Below are 15,371 nucleotides of genomic sequence, written 5' to 3' on the forward strand. Positions count from 1 at the left end.
AGGAGAAGAGGGAAATTCTCAGTCATAATAATATGATACAAGAAGTGGTTTTTAACTCTCAAGACACACACCAGCGAATAAGGCATGGTTAGAGTGTCGAGATTATTCCAAGATGGCTTATTTTGTGGTTTCTTCCATCCTTATATTTCCTGACCCTTTGCGGCCGGGATTTAGTTTGCTCTTTTGTAATGTTCTGTCTCATCTCTGAACATCTTAACTAGATGCTGGGAATTTGAATGCAGAATGTAATTGTGTAATATTGTTTGATGTAGAAAAGATCAGTTTGTTTCCCTGGAAACAAATGCCTTCTCATTTGTAATGCACCACCACCTGAGCGCCAGCATTCTAACTAATGGGAGCTCCCACTCTCTGTTGCTAATTGCAACTGTGGGAGATGGTCCAGGATTGCAGAGGGCGTGCTGTAATCCCAGTTGCAAACAGAATCCCACGTTTATGTTGTTTTTACATTTTATTTTTAAGACATGCATTTATGGGCACCTAATATTTAAGTCTTAAGCTGTTACCTGGGGTTAATGACAAGACTAGGGTTGAGCAAACAGTGCTTGGTTCTGGTTGTGCAATCAAGTTGCAAGCATTTGGTGGATCAGGACTATCTCTGTATAACAGCAGAGATGGGGAACCATTTTCAACCTGAGGGTCCCATCCCTTTCTGCGGGCCATACGGCATTGGCGGATTAGACCAGAGGCAAAAGTGAACAGAGCAACAAATGTGAATTTTACCTTTGCACAGTAGGCTTGTTCCTACTCGCATGCTACTCTCTATCCTCCATCCATGCAAGTGAGAAGCATTATTGGAGTTGAGGGGCACATTCCAGCCAGGCAAGAACCTTCATGGAGGTTGTAAAACAGGGCCAGTGAGGGTGTGTGGCCTGGATCTAGTTCTTTGGGCTAGACAGAGAGGCCTGGAGAGCCACATACTATCGAGTGACCCAGTTAGACCGCTGAAATTGTGTGTATCAGGTTGCTGAGAGAAGTATATTGTGGGGTGTGCTGAATGAGCTCAGAACAGTGCCTCCTGAAATCAAATATACTCATTCATGTCTCTAAGGCAGGGTGAGGAACCTGTGGCCCTCCACATGTTTGCCTATGTCTGGAGTAGAACCTACTTTGTCAGTTGCACGTGGGCTCTAGTCCACAAAAGCTCTGCCCACAACAGAGCAGTTAGCCCCTAAGTTCCACAGACCTTTGTTATTCTTAAAAAGATGGAGACAAATCAGCTTTTGCACAACCTCACCAGAATTCCTTTTCATTTGACAAGGAGACTGCTTGGTACCAAAGCAGCTACAGTGGTACCTCGGGTTAAGTACTTAATTTGTTCTGGAGGTCCATTCTTAACCTGAAACTGTTCTTAACCTGAAGCACCATTTTAGCTGCCGCGCCACCAGAGCAAGATTTCTGTTCTCATCCTGAAGCAAAGTTCTTAACCTGAAGCACTATTTCTGGGTAAGCGGAGTCTGTAACCTGAAGCGTATGTAACCTGAAGCATATGTAACCTGAGGTACCACTGTACTGAAATTTGAAGACTTCCCTTCCTACCTCTTGCACTGCAATCCTGAAGTCTTTGAGGCACACCGTGAAATGGAGGCAGCCCTCAGGTTTTAAATGTCAGTGCTGTCTTTACAGCAGCTCTGGATGATGGATTTGTCTCCCTGGCAGTGGGAAGGGCCTTGGCACTGCCAGGGCCTGATGAGTATTGTGGAGCATTGGCGTTTACACAGCCGTTTGCTGACTCATGGACAGAAATTGACAGAGAGCAGCTGCCAGAAACTTGTTTTCCAGACCAATTTTCTTGTTACTTAGAAAATGTTACCTTTTAAGGATGAGTAATAGGGAGAGAGTATGTGTTTGTGTGTGTGTCTGACAAGCAAGGGAGAAAGAGCAAGAAGGAAAGTGATAAAAATGTAATCCAAAACAACCTGATTGAATTTCAAGTTAGATAGCTCTAAGTGTCCAGAGGCAAGTGTGTCCCTATGTAATCTTCATACGCATGTTGCACATTAACATAAATGGGTCTCTGTTACTTGAAATAGTGTTTTCATTTGCCGAGGAATCTGGTGGTAGGGGTGGCTTGTGAGTGAAGTATAAGTGTTTGTATGTGGGCTGTGTACACACATAGCCTTTGAAATGCATTGAGGGTTTTATTCACAAGACGCCTTTGTGCATAATGGTTTGCAGTTGTACACACCTTTATGAAATCCAAAGCAGTAGCTCCTATCTGTGTTGCAGGTGGGATTGTTTTCAAATTAGCATGCAAGCTAAAGCTAAAGGTAAAGGGACCCCTGATCGTTAAGTCCAGTCACGGATGACTCTGGGGGTGTGGCGCTCATCTCGCTTTACTGGCCGATGGAGCCAGCGTTTGTCCGCAGACAGCTTCTGGGTCATGTGGCCAGCATGACTGAGCCGCTTCTGGCAAACCAGAGCAGCGCACGGGAACTCTGTTTACCTTCCCACCGGAGCGCTACATATTTATCTACTTGCACTTTGACGTGCTTTCGAACTGCTAGGTTGGCAGGAGCAGGGACCAAGCAACTGGAGCTCACCCTGTTGTGGGGATTCAAACTGCCGACTTCTGATTGGCAAGCCCTAGGCTCAGTGGTTTAGACCACAGTGCCACCCGCGTCCCTGTAGCATGCAAGGGTGTCCTTTATTATGCTTTCCCTCAGTTACTGTTTGTACATACCATTTTTTAAAGTAATAATTTTTCAGTTTTTCCAAATAGAGGGGCTGGATACTGGTGTGTTGATATATTGATATGAAAAGGATGCACATTGGTATACAGGGGCGGGTAAGTTACCATACTCTCTGTGGACAAATTTGTGCAGCAAGTGCTTGAGAACTGTTTCAGCGGAGTATTCCTTAGATTGACAAATAGTGTGGGGCAAGGATGACATGGGGATTATACTATGTGTATGGCAACCCCCAAAAGTTGCCTGCAACCACCCCTGAATGTCCATTATCACACAGTGTGTGCATGCCATTAAGTTACCAGCAGTGTAGTTTAATTCGTGCTCAGGTCAATAGGGCTTTGGTATTATTAAATTTACCTACATAAATGCATTCAGTTGTCCAAGTTATGAAACATTTATTTTTTCATCATCGCCCAGTGGAAGAACCTCTCCCGGCTGCATTTTTTCCTTGCTTATTTATTCTGATAGCCTAGCCAACGTCAACAGGCCTTTCCAAGTGAAGGCTCTTTGCTCTGGGGGTTAAACCTTTTTCTTTTTAATACTTTGCTGGTGCCAGCACGGGTGTCTACATAAATAGTTCTGGGGGAGGAGCCGGTTGTTGACTACTGCAGTCTTTATACTACTGAACCCCACGCCCCATTACATGTGATGAAAAGAAGCAACGAGAAACAATGTTGGGCTGTGCCTCTTGGTGATTTACTGTATTGCATGGGATTGTACCTTTCAGAACTAACTTCAAACAAATTGCATTATTTGTCCAGTTAGCAATAACCGGGTAGGATATAGCTTCAATTTGAACAACAACACTGCAGCACTCTCAACCAAATTAAAAAAACCAAACAAAACAAAACCCTAAGGCTCAGTGCCACACCTTTGGCTCATAAACTGTCTTAGCTATGATGGTGAATGCAAGGCATAAGGTTTGAAACCAGCAGACTTTTTTTTTTTTTTTTTTAATGCTTGTCTGTCCATAACATAAGGAAAAATAGAACACAATGTGAATCATTATAAAAATGAAAACTGGAGTCTTCAACACTCTTGGCCAAAACAGTCAATAATTTCTTTTAGAAATTTCTCCTTTTGGGGAGATCTTCAGCTTTTCTCTATGGACACTCAGCAAACACCATCTAGACGATCAGTTTTCACTCATGGTTGAATGTAGCCATGTTTTCACACTGCACAAAGCGCTAAAGGATTGTTCAGTTGTGTGTGTGTTGTAACTGGAGAGAAACTGGGAGGCTGGCCATTTTAATAGCAGTTTGGTGTGCTCCAGTAGTTCAATAAGGTTCATATTGTGAGAGATTTGCAGTCAAACCTAACAATGCTAGGCTGTATGTGACTACAGAGGACTACAGAGTTCTAAATTTCTAGAGTAGGCTCAGGAATGTCACATCCCCTCTTCTCCTGAGAGGAAGTAAGTAAGGCTTGTATCCTGTTTCTGTTCTCTCTCACACACATTGCATGTGATGGAGGCAGCCATGCCTCAACATATCTCTCTGCCTCAGGAATATATCTGAGGCTGCCTTCAGTGTATTTTACAGCTAAGCACATTTACCTGCCTATTATCACTGCTCCTAAGGACAATGCATGACTGTAAATAAAGTATATTTAAAACTTACTTCATTATGTGCTCTGTTTCCCTGCAAGAGGGATAAAGGGGGCCAGCTATACCTCAGGTAGCTGGAAAGTATTAAAATAAGTTTTAAAAGCCTATTCCTATGCTTCACTAACGATTGGATTTAAATTCTGCTACTGTGGCTCTTTATGTGCAAGCCCTGTGTTTTTAGAAACAAGCACCAACTGTTTTTTCTTTCGTTTCCCTATCCCACACATGTGGATCTGTAGAGTATTAAATATAATTAATATATCCTGCCAGTAAATAATACCCATTAAAACATGTTGCATATGTCATGCAATGATGGGTGATATTTATTTGGTATGTCTTTTTGCCCACAACTCTTACCAAGTAGCAGGTTAATCCCTAAAGTTTTCAGATTTGTAAAGTTCCTGAATAGAATTGACATGGACTTGAAACTCTTTTTCTTCAATGTGATATAGCTGAGATAGATGTAGTTTCAACGAACTGTAAGCAGGTTGGTTTTCATCCCTGAAACAAATCCTCAGTGAAGCAATCAGTTAATCCAGGTAAGGCGTGTAGATGAACTAACAGATTAGTTTGAATGATTGGCATGGTTCATTAGCCTAACCCTTGAGTTGCTCCACTGTACTGTTCTTGTGTGCTTTCATTTCCATTACATTTAACTTAACAGATTACAGAGCTTGGGTGATTGGCTCTAGCATAAAAATCCAATTGCTATTTAATTTTGATGGCCCTACACTGAGTAGAACCTAGTTGGATACTACCCTTTATGTCCACCATGTTTCAAGTGAAGGTGAGGCAGAGATGTAGGTCTTTTCCAAATTAAGACCAGCACTGTGGGAAGATCATCTTTTTTGACTTCACAAGTAATTATCCAGGAGTGAAACTTAGGTATAATGTGCAAGTCACTACTGCTTCTGCACAAATACCAATACTCACATTTACAAGGCTGGGAAGACAAGCCTTTGTTCATGTAAGCTAGAGAGTAATGCTCTTTTCAAACAGGATCAAAACTTATAAAAACTGAACTTTAAGCAGTGGGCAGTACTCCAGCAAGCACTAGAATGCAGAGCGAGTCAGGCGGCTTTCTTACATAGGCCATTACAGCTTGCCTCTAGCTATTCTGCGGGTAAGTGAAGCGTCTATGAAGAGTCTTCTTTAATCTAGATGGGTTGTCGCATAAAAGAGAATTCAGCATAGCGCACATGGCTCAGTTCACAACAACGCAGTTGTAATTGTAACCAATTTAGTTCCCTTCGACCTAGTGGCCTATATCAAAAGCTCTGCTTATCTAGGTTATGAATTGCAGTGTTAAGACTGGAAGAAGCCATTGTGCAGTTTGTAGCTAGAAGCAGTGATAAGGAGACCAAGTGGCTAGAAGCAAAGCAGAAACCATCACTGTGATTTTCAACAGTAGTAATAACACTTTCCGTATGAGTGAATTCTGCCAAGAGTATTTACCTGAACAAAAATTACAGTCCTTCCTAACAAATGACAATTTCATTTCCACAATTGATGGTCTTTTAGTACATGGATATCTGTGATCCCTTTCCCCAAACCTGAGCTCAGCTTTGGGGTGGGGGAAAACCTTTTGCACCTGGCCCATCTCTGATGGGGCATGACCCCATAAGGCATGTCCAGATGTTTAGTCTGCCAGGCAGGGCCTGCCCTAAAATGAATACTGCCCACACCTCCATGGCCAGCTCTTCAGGGCCACCCAGAGTGTTTATGGGGCCTGGTGGAGGTATGATGTTGTGAACCCCCTACAAGGACCTATGCAGGTTTGTACAAAGCTAGGGATCACATGTTAGAATTATTGCATGCACAGGTTATATGTGAGAATTCTTGCTCTGAAATTAATGATAGGTGTGCTTCATTTTTTTTTCTTACATGAGGGATCAGCTTGTGCTTCTCCTGAGCGCCTCCTTCAATATGTAGTTCCAATGCCCTTTGGGCAGAGCTCAGTCTCACAGGTCTTCTGGTTGTGGCCTGCTGCTGGCCTTCTCCACTACTCACTCAGTAAGGCCTCATGGATTTGTAGGCCTATATTCTTTATTATGTTCAGCGCACACACAAAATGGCTCCTGCTACAAGCTCTCCTCTCTAATTCTCTAGCACTCTGTCCTCAGCTACATGAAGTAGGCTCTCCATTGAAGTGATATACCGTATTTTTCGCCCTATAGGACACACTTTTCCCCCTCCAAAAATGAAGGGGAAATGTGTGTGCGTCCAATGGGGCGAATGCAGGCTTTTGCTGAAGCCTGGAGAGCGAGAGGCGTCGGTGCACACCGACCCCTCTCACTCTCCAGGCTTCAGGAAGCTATCCGCAAGCCTTGCAAGCCCTTGCAGGCTTGCGGGCAGCAGCCTGCAGCCCAAAGCACGGGGCACCCTCCAGAGGGCGCCCCGTGCTTCGTGCAGGTGTCCGCAAGCCTTGCGAGCCCAGCGGGAGTTGCCGCCGGGCTTGCAAGGCTTGCGGATAGCAGCCTGTTCTGGGGGCTGGGGTCGGGGGAAGCTAATTTTTTTTATCCCCCCCCCCAAAAAAAAAACGAGGTGCGTCCTATGGGCCAGTGCGCCCTATAGGGCAAAAAATACGGTAATTGGTCTTTAAAGGACATGCTACAGTCACCCAGACTGTAGCTGCTTCTTTGGCCTTCTTCCCTTGCTGCTTTTTAAAGAAAACTGAAAGTTGCTGTTGCCCCAAAATACAGAGCGGCAGTAACCGCATGACCAAGTCAAGCAATTGCCTTGAACTCCAGTCAGTTTTGTAGTATTATTTAGGCTGATATCACCGTACTGTTAACTGCATCAAGGCATATAGTATAAGTGGGGCATTTGTGTGATTACCTGTAGGAGTTCTCAATGAGAACTGTCTAAATGATCCAATTTCCATTAATGTAGAAGATGAGAACTCTGCCTCTCATGAGACTCCTGCTGAAATAGTAAAAGAGAAGGAACCCCTACTATATGTACCTATCAGCAATATTTCTCATTCTACATACATATTTCTCATTCTGTGGTTTCCAACGGGCGAAATGAAATTGAGGATATGGGTTTTCCTCAAGATGAAAAAAATGTCATTTTTCAAAAGCTTTTGCTGAAAGGGCTTTAGATAAGCTGAAAAGGTGCTGGCTTGTCTATTCTAAGAGTACCAGCAAGGATTTTTGCTGCTTCTGCAAAACATTTCCAGGTGGTGCCACTGCCACTGCCAGTTCTTCGCTTGGGAGTATCAGGGCCAATGACTGGAAACACTCTGAAACAGCACAAAAAGTCATCCAAGCATTTCACTTCATTCTGCAACTGGATAGAAACTGAATCTAGGTCGAGGCTGAACCAGTGCATTGATGCAGAACATCAGCGGATGATAAACCAAGAAATTCAGCATTGGAAGGGTGTGCTCAAATGCCTAATGGATATTCCACGGCCCCTGATGGTGCACGATTTGGCATTCCAGAGATTTTCGGAGTACCTGTTCAGAGGCAACGGAATATTTCTGTTGTACAGTTGCTTGGCAAGTAAAATGAAGAAATGGAGAACATTTGTGGTGTGTATTTTCAAAGGAGCATAATGGTCACTGCTGTGGAAACACTATTCAGAATGAACCAGTAGTCCCAAGGAAATGTTAGAGAACATACAGAACAGATTATTCTTCACACTGGATTGCATATCTTAATGTAAGTTCCTCTGAAAAAATGTCATTCACAAGTGAGATTTGCTGAAGATGGGGAAGATGGGTAAATGAACAGTTTGTAGTACTGTTTATTCTTATGAATCCGGGTGGGGTGGGGTGCAGGACACCCTGAATTCTGGATTAAGCTGCTGTTAGAAATTAATGAAGGTTTGGAGAATTAAAACCTGGAAACACTCATGTGTATTTAGGATGGACCCATGTGTATCTGAGCTGTGCTAGGCTTTGCTAATCCTTTAATTAAGCCAAGTGTTAAAAGCCAATTAAATCAGGACTAGCCTCCTGCATGAGGTGGGTCGTTAGCACAACAACCAATCAACGCAAGTGGGGCCTACAAAAAACCAGGGGTTAAGAATAGAGAGAAGTAATGCAGGCAGAAATTTAGTGAAAAGGGTTAGAAGTTAAGCAACAAAGTTAGGAAGCAGCAGGCTGGAGAGAGGAGGAGAGAGCAACATTTGAGAGCAAGGCTGCTGTGGTTTACTGGAGAAACCAGACCTCTTGATGTATGAATGCTGTGAACCCCTCCACAGTAGTAGGCTCAGGTTGTCTATATGTGTAAATAAACCATAAAGACACTACCGTCTCTGCTATGCCTTGTTTCCCCAAGGAAACACAGACTCTGGTTGATAAAATGTGCCTGGAACTCCTGGAATCTCGCACTACTGTGGAGATTGGGGTGGTGTGTAACAGTATTCCAGACAGTTCTTGCCAGTAATCGATCGGAGAAAGACTTACAGAACTATTGCTGAAAAACAGAGGGAAAACAACATTAACGTTAAAGACTTCCATGTTATGATAATGGTGCCAACATGACAGGACAAGGAAAAAAAGGTGTCCAGGCAAGACTACTTACACTGAACGGACAAGCTACATTTGTACTCTGTGGCATGGGTGTCCAGCATGGGTTCACATCTCAGCTTTAGTTTGATTGCTTGTATCAAGTGGTCGGGGATGCATGGCACTGTTTGAAGCCAGCTCCTTTCAGGCATAGAATCACAGAAGTGTAGAGTTGAAGGGACCCAAATGGTGGCTCAGTGGCTCCCTGCCTGATGTCCTGTTGGTTTGCTAGGGAGACAATGAACCTGGACTTGAGGGAAAGCATATACATTTGCTTTCAGGCTGAGGTGGAATTTGTTTCAATCCGTTCTGCCTTTCCTGGGCTTAGAATCATTTGGCTGAAGAATGGCTTCTTGAGGCAGGTTTTGCTGGCTGCTCCAGTGCCTCAAGGGTGGAGCAGAGGGTGAACTGGGCTGAAATCCTTAGGCACAGTTAATGTGCCAGCAGTGAAGGGCCAGGGGTGTAGCAAGCTAACTATTTGGGGACCTCAAATCAAGGTAGCTTGCTAAAAAAAAATCAGAGGAGTTGGTTTAATTTTAAAAGCACTCAGATTTTAGGAATCTGCACTGGTAAGTAGTAATTAAGCTACTCCTCCCCCATAAATCCTTCATTATATTTGATTTAAAATGTTGCCCATTTTAAATGCAAACTACTGTGTCCATCTCATCATTTTTGTGGGTTTGGGCGCAAGCTTCTCTGACTATTTTGCAGTGTGGGAAGCCATAGGCAATGGTAGCTGCTCAATGAAATGTAAGCACAGTGAAATAGATATGTGCGCATTCCTCACATATTACTCGCAGCATGGAAGTGATATCCCTGTGGGAAATTTTTTTGCATATGAAACAGCCTTTGGAGAAAATCTTCATCATTGTAGGCTTGTATATACCATTTGTATACTAGGTTGGTTCATGAAACCGCTATAATGCATCAGGCTGCAATCCTAAACACAATGATTTAGAAGTCCCATTAGACCCCGTGGGATTTACATCTGCGTATGCATGTTTAGGATTGCTGTGTTAATTTGTTTAATTTGAAGGGGGGAAAAACACAACCAGGCTGCATTAATAACACACATGGTGATCAAGACTTGCTGATTGTGTGAATCCTTAGCAATTAAGCCTATGGAAGGTTTGCTGTTGAATAAAGACAGAACTTCAGATTGTTCGACTGATTTGTAAATGGAGGTCTGCAACTTTCCCTAACAGGAAAAGGGGGGGGGGGTAATTCAGAAACAATATCATTGCACACCTCCCCTGTCTCTGAGCAATGTGAGATTCCAGGCACTTACTCATAGTTTGTGTTTCCTTTGGAAATGAGGGACAACAGAGACTGTGGCGTGTTTAAGGCATTTGGTTTATTTACACATATATACAACCTGAGCCTGTGATGGAGTTCACAGCATTAATACCCTATAAGGTCTTGCTTCTCCCAAAGCCATAGCCTTGGATTCTAGCAGAAATCAGGCATGGCTCTCAATCTCTGGTTTCTTCCTACTTCTAGCCCAGCTCACACATGCAACTCTGACTTTTGTCCTAATGAACAGGTAGTTGCTGGAGCCCCCCACCAAATTTGCCCTTTGGCCTAGAGCCGCTTCCTTTGTTAAATTAAAGAACCATACTTAGGGGGCCATTACCAAGAAGCTTGCCTGGCTATTCCAGTAATTGAATCCTTGCTGGATCCATAAATTAGAAAGGGACTCATGCATACAGCCTAACACCCTTCCCTCAAACTCGCAACAATATGTACAGGATGAAACTAAACAGCTCATATGGATGAGCAGGAGACAGTTCTAAAGGGAAACAGCCTTTCTTACAAGTGACTCAGAAACGGAGATCTGTTATTGTCATTACTAAATAGAAATTATAGAAATCAGAGGTGGAAATATTACTTAGATCTCCATCTTTCCCTGCCATAACTGTTCCTGCTTGTTGCTTCCTCGTGTGTTTTGTTCATTTTAGGGTTTTATAGGGAATCAAGGGGATTTCCTTCAGAAAGTCACCACTTTCTGCTTTGAGAGCAGGCAGAAAGGCATAGCTGGAGCAGGAGATGCTCTCCAAGGAAACAAGTCACTGTATGGGTTCTTTTCAGCAATGTCCATATCCCATATTGCCCAGCCACCAGGAGTGAGTGGCAGAAACCTGGGAGAAAACCACATGTTACAGGCAGTGTGTGCCATGAATCCCAGAGACTATTTTTTAAATGAAAAGTAGCTTTCAGAAGATGTGAATTTGAACAGAGAAGCAGTAGGGGAAGGAGATTTTTAACCACTTCCTAAGTACCTTTTCCCTCCCTGCTGCCCCGCTCCACTTTCCACATGGGGTTCAGGATGTGCTTTTACCTTTGTGTAAGTAGCAGTCACCTAATGGCAGAAATGGAAGCACCTTGCTGAGTAATTTATGCTAACAGTATTTCAATGAGCACTGTGATACTGAGAGCATATGCACAAAGGTGCCATATCAATGGGGGGAAGCGGCTGCATTTGCAGGGTAGTACATATGGATGCACTGTGAAAGCTTTCTGGCATGAACTCATGCAAATTGGGCTGCTCCATAAAAGAACCATAGAGAAGAATGGCACCATTCCTCATGTTGCATTAGTTGAAACTGCAGGTCTTTGTCCGTCTCTCCATTGCACGCATGGAGCCCATCAACTGAATTACTACTTTCCATTTCTTACCCATACAGGCTAGTGGCATGGGGCACCAGGGCGCCAAGTTCTGGAGGGCACCAGGGAAGAGGTGGAGGCTGGGCGTGGTGCCTCCCAGCATCAGCTCGCTGCCCTTGCCCGCCTCTGCCAAGCTGCACCAAAGCAGCGCCACACCCGGAGCCTCCGTCTGCCATGGCCACCATGGCACGAGGCGGCCAGCTGAGCCGGGAGGTGCTGTGTCCAGCCTCTGCCTCTTCCCCGCCAGAGGAGCCGCCCTCCAGCCACTGCCTGCCTCCTCCAGCCCCGCCGGCAGTGCCGTCCTCCCTAAAATTAAAATCTGAGAAACGGGGGTGGGGGGTGCCGGAGGGAGCTTTGCACCACGGTGCCGAATATACTTAAGACGGCCCTGCTCATACCAGTTCATTTCTGAACTGGCAGTGCAATCTTGGAACAGATGAGTGCTCTGTCCCTTCACATGGGAATGATATTCTTCACATGCTCAGGTACACTTTGCCCATAAGTGATTTAAAAAAAAAAAAAAGATTTCTTTCTCCTCAGGAAAGAAAGAAACTCTGCAGGTATTTAGAGGCATCCAGTGCTAGGTGCTAGAATCTCTGTAAACAATTAACTGCTCACTGAAGACAGAACAAGACTGGGTTCATTGTGTTTATGAATCATCAAATTGTAGAGTTGGAAGGGATCCCGAGGGTCATCTAGTCCAACCCCCTGCAATGCAGGAACCTTGACATTCAATTTGAAACCATACCAGACCCTGCTTATGATTTGCAAATGTGCTAGCAGTTTTATTATGGCACCGTGTTTGCTGAAGGGTAGAGGGTGGCTATACATTAAGAGAGACTAGATTCTGGAATCTTCAGGAAGAAAGTCATTTTTGAAATTAGCACAATTCTCTCTATTTTTTTGCTATTGTTCTAATTAATTTCTGCTTTGAATAGTTGAAAATTAGTGTTTTTACCAGTCCAGTGTCAAAGCTAGATGTTTTACCAATTGAGTAACCCACAATCCTTCAGATTTGAAATCTCTGAATAAAAGAAAATACCGGCATGCACATTGCCCCTTGAGGCACATTTCTTTTCTAACAACCGATTCATAGATTCTATGGGCAGGTCAAAACTATGGAATTACCAACTCATTTTTCATTAGGACCATACTACATGTCAGTGAAAGAACATGTCTGTGATTGTCTCTGGTTTCCATGATCCGTGTCTTGCTGTATTAGAAATAATGTGTAAATGGAGTCAACCAAATCGAAACAAATTATGATTGACTCCCCAAGGTACAAGGAATCAAATTATTGTAACCATTCATCCATGTGCAAGCAGTACACCGCTCAAAGTGTTTGCCATTTCATAACTTTCAGCATAGGTACAATGGTACCGGCTACTTCCAAGGTCATGCTGTTTGATTTTGGAGGGATGGTTGTTGTTATGAAGGCTAGCACTATCTGTTCAAGCATTTTCCTGCTCCCTTATGCTCAGCGTGTATATCTGTAATAAACATATATCACAAAATGCCAAAAGGCTCCAATGATTCCTCTTTATAAGGAAGCTGACTCTAGGAACATAGGAAACTGCCTTACACTGATTCAGAACCCATTAGTCAATCTAGTTCAGTACTGTTGACACTGATTGGCGGCCACTTTCCAGGGTTTCTAAGCCTGAACTGAACACTGGAAAAACGAGTAACCAATAGAAATGGAAATTAATAGATTTGCTCATCCATAGCCACAGGAAGAAACTGCAGGGAGACCCACCACACCAGTTCCGATCTTGTTCCGATAGGCCTGAGCAGTCAGGTGATATTCCCTGACTCCTATAATAGCTTTGAGGTCATACAGTGGTACCTCGGGTTACAAATACTTCGGGTTACAGACTCTGCTAACCCGGAAGTAGTACCTTGGGTTAAGAACTTTACCTCAGGATGAGAACAGAAATCGCACACCTGCAGCAGTGGGAGGCCCCATTAGCTAAAGTGGTATCTCAGGTTAAGAACAGTTTCAGGTTAAGAACGGACCTCAAGAACGAATTAAGTACGTAACCAGAGGTACCACCATACATACTTGTTGACCTGATCCAACTAGGAAGGCTGCGCTTGCTACTTACAATTTTGCATGTTCCTCCTTTACTATACAGGAGGTACATCTTATAAATTATGTCTGTGGCTAATACTTCATTTGCATCTAAGCATGTGGTAAATGTAGAGGTCACAATAAAAAATTCTAGACTGACACCTCTACTTGAGTTATATGAGAGAGAGAGAGAGAGAGAAATCTAGATTGAATATCTACCCTATTTATTTGAATTTCTTTGTATTTAACTGTATATGCTGCTTTTCTTCTATGAAAACCAAGCAGAGGCTTACAATTAATGAATTCAGCATCATAAAAATATCATAAAACGGCATTAAAATTAAAATCTCAATATAATGTTTTTAAAACTTGGTCACTGAAGAATGAAGAGCAGCTAAACTAAAATAGATCCGATGACAAGCATATTCAATCAAAAGTGAAATCAGGTGACATATTGTTGCATGCCACCCCAGTCTCCAAGCAGTGCGAGATTTCTGGGGTTCCTGGCACTTACCCAGGGTTCGTGTTTCCATTTGAAATGAGGCACAGCAGAGACTGTGGTGTCTTTATGCTATATATGGCTTATTTACACATATCTACAACCTGAACTTGGGATTGAGGGGTTCATAGCATCAACATCCCAAAAGTGTCTTGTTTCTCCCAAAGTCGCAGTCTTGGATACAAACAGAAATCAAACATTTCTCTCAAATGTTGCTCCGACTCCCCAGCTTGCTGCTTTACCTCTAGGTCACAGCAATTCACTCTCCACTCCAAACTCTGGCTTTGTCCAACTAATCGTGAGCTGGGTGAGGGGGCCCCACCAGTTTGCCATCTCACACAGAGCCCCTTTCCTTTGTTTCCCTTAATGGCCCATCACACAGGTTATCACCTCAATGCAGGAAACTAGCCTGGCTTATATTTTAACGCTTGCTGGATCCAGGGGTTAGAAGGATCTTGCATAAAGCCTACTTCCTCCACCCAAACTCATAATAGTATATATGCCAACCAACTGTAGTGTGAGCACTGATGATTTAAGGGGAAGACTTCAGAGCACCAGCTAATTTCTTGTAGGCTAATAAAATAATTTCTGGACAATTAATCTCCACTAACCTAGGATGGACCTGAAGCATACATCAAAAATTGAATTGCTGTACAAAAATTAAAGCTTAAAAAGAACAGATGAATGTTCCTATGCTTGCTGAACATTTGGATTTTGAATGTTGGCCATGTATTTCTGAAATTCATATATATATTTGCCTTATCTTGCTGTCCCGGGCAGCTATTATCTTTTCACTTTGGTTGATTCTGTTTTGTCAATATGGACAGGATTGTACTGTTATATGGGCTGTATCCAGTGATGCTGCCCTGATGACGGAAAGCTTACATCAGTAGAAAGAGGAGAGAGGCAGGCACCCAGCAGCACCCTGCAGCCATCCTAAATCTGCCCTGGAGGTCCTCCAACTACTAAAGGCAGCCATGGGCAGTGTCCAACTAGCTCATTCCCTCAGCTCAAGGATTGTCACTTGTGCAATAGAGCTGCTTCCCCTAAATCTGTTCTGGGTTTCCCCACAGCTGCCCAGAGCAGATTTGGGGAGGGTGTGGGGCATGCGCAGAGAGAGGAGGGGGTATTCCATTTTGTCTTTTTTGCAAACTGATTTCACATTAGTTATCAGATGGCTATGTCTGCAAAGGATTGTTTCAAGGAAGAGAATTCAGGAAATTCTGGCTCTGCAGCAGAAGGTTTTGTGCAGTGCATAACATACCTTTTTGCTGCAGCTCCACAGCAGCTTCTCCCCTAATGCCTTG

Source organism: Podarcis tiliguerta (assembly GCF_965153285.1).
Source record: "Podarcis tiliguerta genome assembly, chromosome: 2".
NCBI lineage: Eukaryota > Metazoa > Chordata > Lepidosauria > Squamata > Lacertidae > Podarcis > Podarcis tiliguerta.